The sequence below is a fragment of the Rosa rugosa genome, chromosome 5 (assembly GCF_958449725.1).
Source record: "Rosa rugosa chromosome 5, drRosRugo1.1, whole genome shotgun sequence".
NCBI lineage: Eukaryota > Viridiplantae > Streptophyta > Magnoliopsida > Rosales > Rosaceae > Rosa > Rosa rugosa.
In genome coordinates this window covers 4,828,111-4,836,974 of record NC_084824.1, presented here as the reverse complement: position 1 = coordinate 4,836,974, position 8,864 = coordinate 4,828,111, and the positions used below count along the sequence as shown (strand labels likewise).

Genomic DNA, 8,864 nt, shown 5'->3' with positions numbered 1-8,864 from the left:
ACCGTCCAAATCTAGCTTATGGACCTCTTGTTACATCAATGGTGAAATTGTTTGACATTTCAGGAGAATCCCACCTATCATTCACAAATCAAGGATCAGAGAGCTGTAGCTAATTAACACTCAAATGTAAGAACTCAAATTATTTAGTTCACTAAGTCATGTTAATTACCATAATGACTGTACTCATTTTAATTAACTGTTGCATTGATGTAAACTTTTATAGAGTACTATTCACCTCTCCATTATTTGATTTAACTAAGTTGATCGAGTACTCCAATTTTCAGAAGGTACATACTGAATGAAAATTTTGAATGAAGTGTGACTTACAATAATTTATTACTCTTTCAAACATTTCATCAAACATATATACAAGTACGTTTATCACAATTTATATCACATAAAAACCAATTATGTAGACTCGAGTCTGTTTATACTTGCGAGGTTTGAGGAAATTCATGAATTAAAGTTTATCCAGCATCTTGTTAGGACGTAGGATGATTTTTTTATTTTGAATTCGTAGTCAATATCTAAACCATAAGATCTGTTAATCTTGAAGGTTCATATATCTCTTGTAGGTCGTGTTATATATGTGTGTGTATTGGTAAATGTATTCATGAGTGGAAAAAGGATTTGGGGGGTTTAATTTGGTCATTTAATTAAGATGTGCAAGTTAAAATTTTCTCTGATTTTGTGGACTTTGGAAAACCAAGTGTGGAGTGTGGGATTCCTCAATTTTCCTTGCCTTGCGTAAAACCGAATAGGTTTCAACAATGAGAGCAATTAATTACTACTTGAGTTCTCTTAAAGGACTAGGATCCTCCTCATAAACTTGATCTAATATATATGAATTTGAAGTCCAATTTGTCACACTTGAATTTGCTCAAAATGTCCAGTGGTTGGAGAGCAAGTGAAGTGAAGAAGTACCAAGTATTTAATGGGAAGTTCACATAGTCAAATGGCACACTCGGGACTCCAAATCCAGTGAAGCTCCCAAAACCCTACCCTCGGTTGGAACCCTTTTTGTCTGTGGATTGACCTAGGATTTGCTTCCCCAAGCGTGCAACCAAAGTTTAAAATTGGGTCAAACTCTTCAAGCTCAAGCATCTATATATAAATTACCTCTTTCTACGTGAACATTAGTAACTCTCCTCAACTTCGGTCGATTTCATTCATAACTATTACCATGTAAATTGTCAAGGGGGGGCAACTCCACTTAACAAGGTTGATGAATTTTACCAACAACACTTAATTGAAACCCATTACGAGGCTGCCTAATCTTCATGAATCATAGTTATTTACTCATCTCATTATTACAATGCATAAATCCTAACGATCACTTGGTCAGGCTTCCATTCAAACATGCGTCACTTTGTTGGCCGTTGATGATGGGTGAAATGAGACTCTCTTGGTCTCTACCGAAGTCGTAGGACTCTTGTTCTAGTATTTCCACAGTGATAGTTCGAACCCCTACTCCCACTAATTTAGAGTCTCTAGTACTGAGTTGTTGAATCCACAGTTCTTGAACTTGAATTTTAACTTTTAAGAGTGTGTATATACGTACGTTTCCAATTCATACACCCCTTTGGAAAAGCTTCGGGTTCCAATCATCCCAAGTTAAAACTCCAAAATATTAACTAAGAGTTTTATTAGGATCCTCCTCGTAAATTTGATCTAATATATATGGACTAAGAGTTTTTTTTTTTTTTAATTAACAAAAAAAAAAGGATCCATTTCCATGAATGTTTAAAAAAAAAAAAAAAATGTTTTGACACAAATGGGGCCAAAGTCCTCTGGTGGTAAAAACTAATCAATGTATATTTTATCGGAATCTTTTTTTTTTTTTTGACAGAGTAATAGAGATTTCATTTAATCCCAGAGCCAGAACGGCACATACAAATAAGCCCTATATCACTACCAGAAAACTTATCTTTTACGACGCACAATTTACGGCGTGCATATCATGCGCGCCGTAAAAGAGTGTCATTTACGACATGCTTTTTTATGAGCCGTAAAAGAGTTCTCTTTCTGGTCATTTACGGCGTGCTTCCCGTGTGTGCCGTAAATGACAAATTACATTTATGGCGTACGTTTTTTGTGGGCTGTAAAAGACTTTCATTTCTAGTCTTTTACAGCGTACTTCTCATGTGCGCTGTAAATGGAAGAAAACCTTTTACGGCGTGCTTCATATATGTGCCGTAAAAGACTAGAAATGAAAGTCTTTTACGGCGTTCTTTCAAGTGTGCCGCAAATTTCACAAATTTTAAGAGCCCGCTCATATTTTCGGTCAACAATTAAACTTCCCCCCTTTTCTTTAACTCTTTAAGGGAAGTGTTCCCATCCTTTCATCTCTCTCTCTCTCTCTCTCCCTCTGATCTTGTCCTTGCCTACTCCAACGGGAGTTACCAGACGACTACTTCTGCATATCAATGGAAGGGGGTTTTATTGGCCACCACAAGCACTTTCCCTCCAAATTTCGGTTTCACTTTTTGGGGTTTCTTTTAGATCTGGAGACGAACATCATCGCTTCGGTATTCCAATTCTCTTTTTGGGTTTTGACATCATCAGGATCTGGTATAACTCTCTCTAACCCTTCTTTTACCTTTCATTTTTCAATTTTGCCTTGCATATTCGGTATTGATGTTCAAATTTGATTAGGCAGCGAAGAGATTTTGAACCCAAGAGCTTTGGGTGGATTTCGTTTGTGTTTGTTTAGAGCTCAAGATCTAATTTTGATTAAGTTTTCTTTTTGGGTTTTCAGGGTTTGTGATTATTCTGTTTCTATGCCGTCGAAACCCATCCCATCTTGAACTGAAAATTCCAGAAACTGAAATTTCCTGAGCTCTGGGAACCTGGAGATGGACACTTTCCGAGTTTTCTAATTCATTTCATCATCATTTGATTGTTGTCTTTGAATTTTCTTTCTAGGTTTTTTGGTGGTTTTGTTTTTGTTGTTGCTAATTTGGGTTTTGGTGAATTTGTGAAGAGCAAGCGGTGTGTGTAGAAATTGGAAACAGGGGTGAAGCAGAGTCTGGGACGCAGAGACAGTTTGAGCTTTGCTGGTTGGAAGATGGGTTCTCAGATATGTATGTAATTTGGGTTCTCTCTGTTTTTCGTATTTGCTTTAATATTCTTAAATTTTAGAACTTTGACAAGTAAATTGCAGGTTAGAATCAAAGTCAAACACAAAATGAAAAGTAAAAGAAACCCACTTTGGCTTTCATTTCTCATGATCATTCAATATCTTAGTACTTCAGTCCCAGTTTTGTTAATTGCTGAACAGGGTTGATCAATTTCTATGTTTTTTTGAGTTGGTCAATTTGAGTCTCTAATAATGTGTATGATATATGAGATGTACCAATTAGGTTCATTGATCAATTAGTTGTGTTTCTCAGTTCATGCACTTTTACTAAGTAGTAATTAAGCTGGAATCGTTTTTGTTAGAAACAAATATCCTTGTTAAATGATCGATACAAGGGTTTCCAAAATGCACTTTATCGGAGGACTTAGTAAGCAAGTTTAAGTTAGTTCTGCCAAATGCTACCAAATGCACATATCCTTGTTCTACATATGCTAAACTGTTACTTCCAATATTGTAAACTGAATTGAGATCACGTACGTGATGCACTTGTACTAAAGTATGAATGATAAAAATGAGTCAGTGGTTCAAGCCCAGCTTACCATATGTGTTTGGATTAAATGGAGTGTCTGAAGTTCTAGTTTAATTATGAATCAATAAGGGAAAAGAGTTAGCTAGAGTTCTAATTAAGCTTTTTGTATAGCTTCGAGTCACTCTTTGTTGTGATGATTAGTTGGAAGATGTAGTGTATGTGAAGATGAATTTTACTTATAAGAAATCGATGACTTCAGTTCAATCTAGCTTTTTTGGCTCTTTTAAGAATAGTTTGCACTTCATATATAGAATGCTTAGTTCAAAAGCCACATATACACTCTGCAAAGAACATACAATTCAGATTTAATTATTTGACTCCAATATGGAAGGTGGTTCCTGAGCATGCAGTCAAGGGATTGTTATGATTATATATTGGTTCAGGCACATAACTTAGCTGTCTCAATTTCCTCTTAAGATTATATATCATTTATAAGCTGGACTTTATTATGTGTAGGATTTTTGGGTGTGAGAACTCTAGCTGGAGAACAAGAGGATGATGGACAGTTCTATTTAGGATTTTTGGGTGTGAGAACTCTAGCTGGAGAACAAGAGGATGATGGACAGTTCTATTAAATAGAGAGGACAAGCCTTCTGAGGGCAAGAGAAGAAGCTTTGGGTTTGCGAACTCTAGCTGGAGAACAAGAGGATGATGGACAGTTCTATTAGAGAAATAGAGAGGACAAGCCTTCTGAGGGTAAGAGAAGAAGCTGGTTCGAGGTTAAGAAAAGTGCTAAGCAAGGGCAGATGATGTGTTTTTCTTCTGATCGGATACAAGAAGGTAATTCAAATAAGCCCCTTTCAACTGGTGTAGTAGATGCTTATCTTGTAGAGTGGATGAGAAAAATGAATGTAAAGTAGTGTAGGAAATGGATGTAAAGTAGTTGTGAAGGTTTCTTTTTGCTTCTATGGATTTTTATTTGCTTGTAAGCAAATCTTATATGATGTACAATAATTATATAAATGAAGTTTATTTACCAACAAAAATATAGAAACATGAAATAATATGTAAATTGTGGATTTTTGGCTTTTATTATAATTATTATTATTATTATTTTCAACCCTCATTTACGGCGTGCATGGTATGTGTGCCGTAAATATAACATCTTTTACGGCACACATTTGACTCATTTACGGCGTGCATGATATATGTGCCGTAAATACACTCCTCTTTTACGGCACACTCTTGACTCATTTACGACGCACATTGTGACTCATTTACAGCGCATTTCATATGCGCCGTAAATAATAATTGTCTTTTACGGCATGTCCATTTACGGCCTACATTTGTGGGTTGTAAAAGATCATTTACGGCGCACATTGTGGGCCGTAAAAGACCTTTTTTCTGGTAGTGTATGCTTGTACCCTACATTAGTGGTCAAGCAGGTAAGGGAATACGGATACCATCCACTAGTACAATGAAGTTCACTTATTTGAAAGCCTACAAACTATGACAATTCCATCAACACAAAGAAAACTATTGTGAATCTCCCTTCGTCAATGCACTCAATTGTGGTACTCCGGAAGATTCATTAACTAGGTGTAAAAAGAACCTTGTAGACAAGAAACACACGAAGTGTCCTGATTGGGCCGAAACCCACTAGGTTCCCCAAAATGTAGGGAGTTATTTAGAAAAAACTAAATCTGTAAAAAAGCTAAAAACCCAAAATCCAGCCCAAGGCCCAAACAGAGAAACATGCCTAGCTCAAGCCCAGACCCCACACAGGTCCGTGACAGAACCTCGTCGCCGGAGCAGCAACACCAGACGCTCTTCGTCGCACCAACCCGCAACCCAACAAGGCGGCGAATCTCCTATCGCCGTCAAGATCTGTCACGCCCCGAATTTTGAATAACCAATTCAAATCCGAAACATGAATAAACAATTAATACAAATAACGTTCTGAATTTTTTTCTCAGAAACAAACACACCACTCGCCACTCAACACAAAACTCGAAAACCTCGAGTTAATTATTACAATTCACTCTTACAAAGTAAAATTGTAAAGCTCTAAATGAGCATAACAAACCTCACAATATAATGCTGTAATTCACATAACACTACTCTAAGCTGCCCGATCACCGTCCTGGTTCTCCTGACCTGCAGGGTTATCCGCTACACCGTTTGAATAGTGTACCGGGATTGCAACAACACAAAACCCGGTAAGCTTTTGACAGCCCGTATGAGTAAAAAGAAAGAACTGTTGATTTATTAAATTTCAGTTCAAGTAAAATTCAACAGTATTACGTCTGCAAAGAGACATCAAACCACTCATGTAAAACCACAAGGAATACATTTTCACAATCCTCAAATCACAATACACCACACTGGTCCTGCAAAAACCCAACCCACATAACACCACTTTGGTCCATCCCAACAGCACGTTAGAGCTCTAACCACATCGCTACCAGTCACCTTGGCCTAGGTGCAAGTAATGCGACATACTTCGGTTAATAATAAACCGTCGCGCTTTGGACATCCCCGTCCTCAGCACCATATACTTCGGTTAATAATAAACCGTCGCGCTTTGGACATCCCCGTCCTCAGCACACAACTTCGGTTAATAATAAACCGTCGCACTTTGGACATCCCCGTCCTCAGCACACAAACACTCCGGTTATCCTTAACCGTCGAACTTCAGACACCTCATCCTCAGAACCCTACATTCTCTAACTCTATACATCCTCCAATGTAAATCATGAATATTAACAAGAACTCATCAATCATGTTCATCACATATAATTATGGTAAGTCACATGTCAATTCATAATAATTTAATCATCCCAATTCCACACTCTTCAATGTCACACCATTCACATATAATCACGTAAGTATATATATACGTAATTATCCGCTCAGGGATAATCACTAATACCAACTATAGTTCACATGCAATAAAACCGAGAAATTCATTTGTATAGTAAAAATCATTTTACTTACCCATGGACCGTAGTTGATCAAGTCCATATGATTTTAAAACAAATATTTATTCCATAAATATTTTCACGCAATTACGACAAAATAAGGTAATTAAATTTATTCGGTTCGTAATATGAACCACGTGAGGTTTACTCATCTCTAAATTCCCGCTGCGTCTTCTTAACAGCTCAAAAACAACGATCCGAAATCGTTCACCAATCAATCCATCAACCACCTAGTCAAACACGATCTTAACTTAGAAATCATTCATAGACCACACATATACAGAAATCCAACAGTCGGATTCTAATTTAATGATGATCCAACGGTCAGATCAAATTTATATGATGATCCAACGGTCGGATCCTCACGGATCGCCCTTAGGATCATCCTCCAAAATTATCACGAAGATCCAACGGTCAGATCTTCCTGAATCGCCCTTACTAACATCTCCACAAAATTATATGAAAATCCGACGGTCGGATTCTCACGAATCGCCTTCCGAATCACTATTTCTCAAATATACGAAGATCCAACGGTCGGATCTTCGCCCGTGACCTCACAAAGTCACCGGGACAGTCATACGATCAACATATTAAAATTTGAAGTAAAACCGATGGTCTGATCTTCGTAGATCGTAAACCGAACATAAAACGTAAAAACCGTAAATAGTAACGTAAAAACGTAAATCCACTATTTACCAACTTTTTCTAACATAACCTTGTAATATATCAAAACGCTCGTATGGATGCATAGATCATCGCCCAGATAATATAAACTCAAAATATGGTCCGACGCACCGCCACATGCGGAGGACAGACGGCGGTCAACGCGGCGGTCAACGCCGGCTAACCACTTCAGATGCTAAAGTTGTCAACTACAAACTTCTTCAAAATACAGAATTGAACCACTTTAATACCTGACTTTTTCTGAGACAAGGTCTAGATCGTCCTAGATCAAGCGTTGAAGTTGGATTAATCTCGGTCGCACGATCAGATCCTAGATTGAATCAGAGGCGTCCAAAAAGTCAAACCTTGATCTAGCGGTCTACACTCAAAATCGTGATGAAAGACTTACATAGGGATGATCAGGGGGAGGAGGAGATCACGAAACTGGGGACGATCGGCCCATGCAACGCCGGAAAAGTGGTTTTCCGGCCGGGTCAGAATCATGCGTCTGGGTGGCTTCGATCCATCTTTTGGAGCAGCGGCGGAGCAAGGCGAGGCTGGGGAGCTGCTCAGCGTGCGGCGGCGACCTCGAAAAGCTCCGGGTCCGAGGCCGGAGGAAGTCGGAGGGCCGTCGTTTGGCCGGGTCGGGTCGGTCGGGACCCGAGGGTTCTGAAGAGAGACAGAGAGAAAACGCGGGGACTGTTCCGCAAATTCAACAAGTTTTCGTCCTTAATGAAAAAGTCAACATTTTTTTTTGATATTTATAGAAAATTCCCAATTTTCAAATATTCATAACTTATTCATACGAACTCCGAATATTGCGTTCCACATATGCACGAGATCGTATCGACAAGCTCTACAACTTCCATGAAGGAAGTTTTCCCAAATTTTGAACGTATAAAAAGACAACTTTGGCGAGCCCCTAAATAACGTTCGTTTTCGAAATAAAATCGTTCGAACTAATTCCACAACTTTTCCAAGCTTCGTACTCGCTCCTATTATCGTGAAATCATTTCTAAAAATCCACGGAATTTAATTTGGATTTTTCGGGGTATTACAAGATCGCCTAGTATCCTCCCCGCCCAACTTAGTTCAGCCAAATACCAGTCAATACCATCAGCACAACCATCATCAACTCGAGACCAGAGGAAGAACGGGTCGCCCGACTGGCCAACCACACCTCCCCTTGGATCGCCTTGACCGGATCGCACCACAGTGCTGCCTGCCACCACCTGCATCGCCGGTCGCCCTCGGTTCAGCCTCCCCCTTTGTCCCTGCCTAACAGCCTCTTGCAGGAGCCACCAAGCTCCCCTCAAAAAATTCCCTGCCCGACTGTACTCACCGCACTCCGACGAGGCCAGAGACCAGGCTCGGCGCGGGAGCCGCTGGACGAGAATGGATAGGAAGGTAGCGAAAGCCTATAAAGGAGCCGCCGGTAGGATTTTTTTTGGAGAGAACTATTCCCAATAAATTATTTTATCGGAATCCTTGGAAAGTCGTAATAGAGAAATATGGTAGTTCTAAATGATGGAGACAAGGAGCCCAAAAGAGTCTCAAATAAAATCAATGTTTCGAATAATCATGAATTGTAGACAAGTGGAATGGGAGAAGA

General features: G+C 39.1%; 1 long non-coding RNA gene across 1 annotated transcript; it reads left to right on the top strand.

Annotated features, from left to right (window-relative positions):
• Nucleotides 1-2,476: 2,476 nt before the first annotated feature.
• On the top strand, nucleotides 2,477-4,468 carry LOC133713176 (uncharacterized). The gene is made up of 3 exons (XR_009847852.1): nucleotides 2,477-2,571; nucleotides 2,759-3,083; nucleotides 4,125-4,468. It is a non-coding gene; the product is annotated as an uncharacterized LOC133713176 (long non-coding RNA).
• The last annotated feature ends 4,396 nt before the right edge of the window (nucleotides 4,469-8,864 follow it).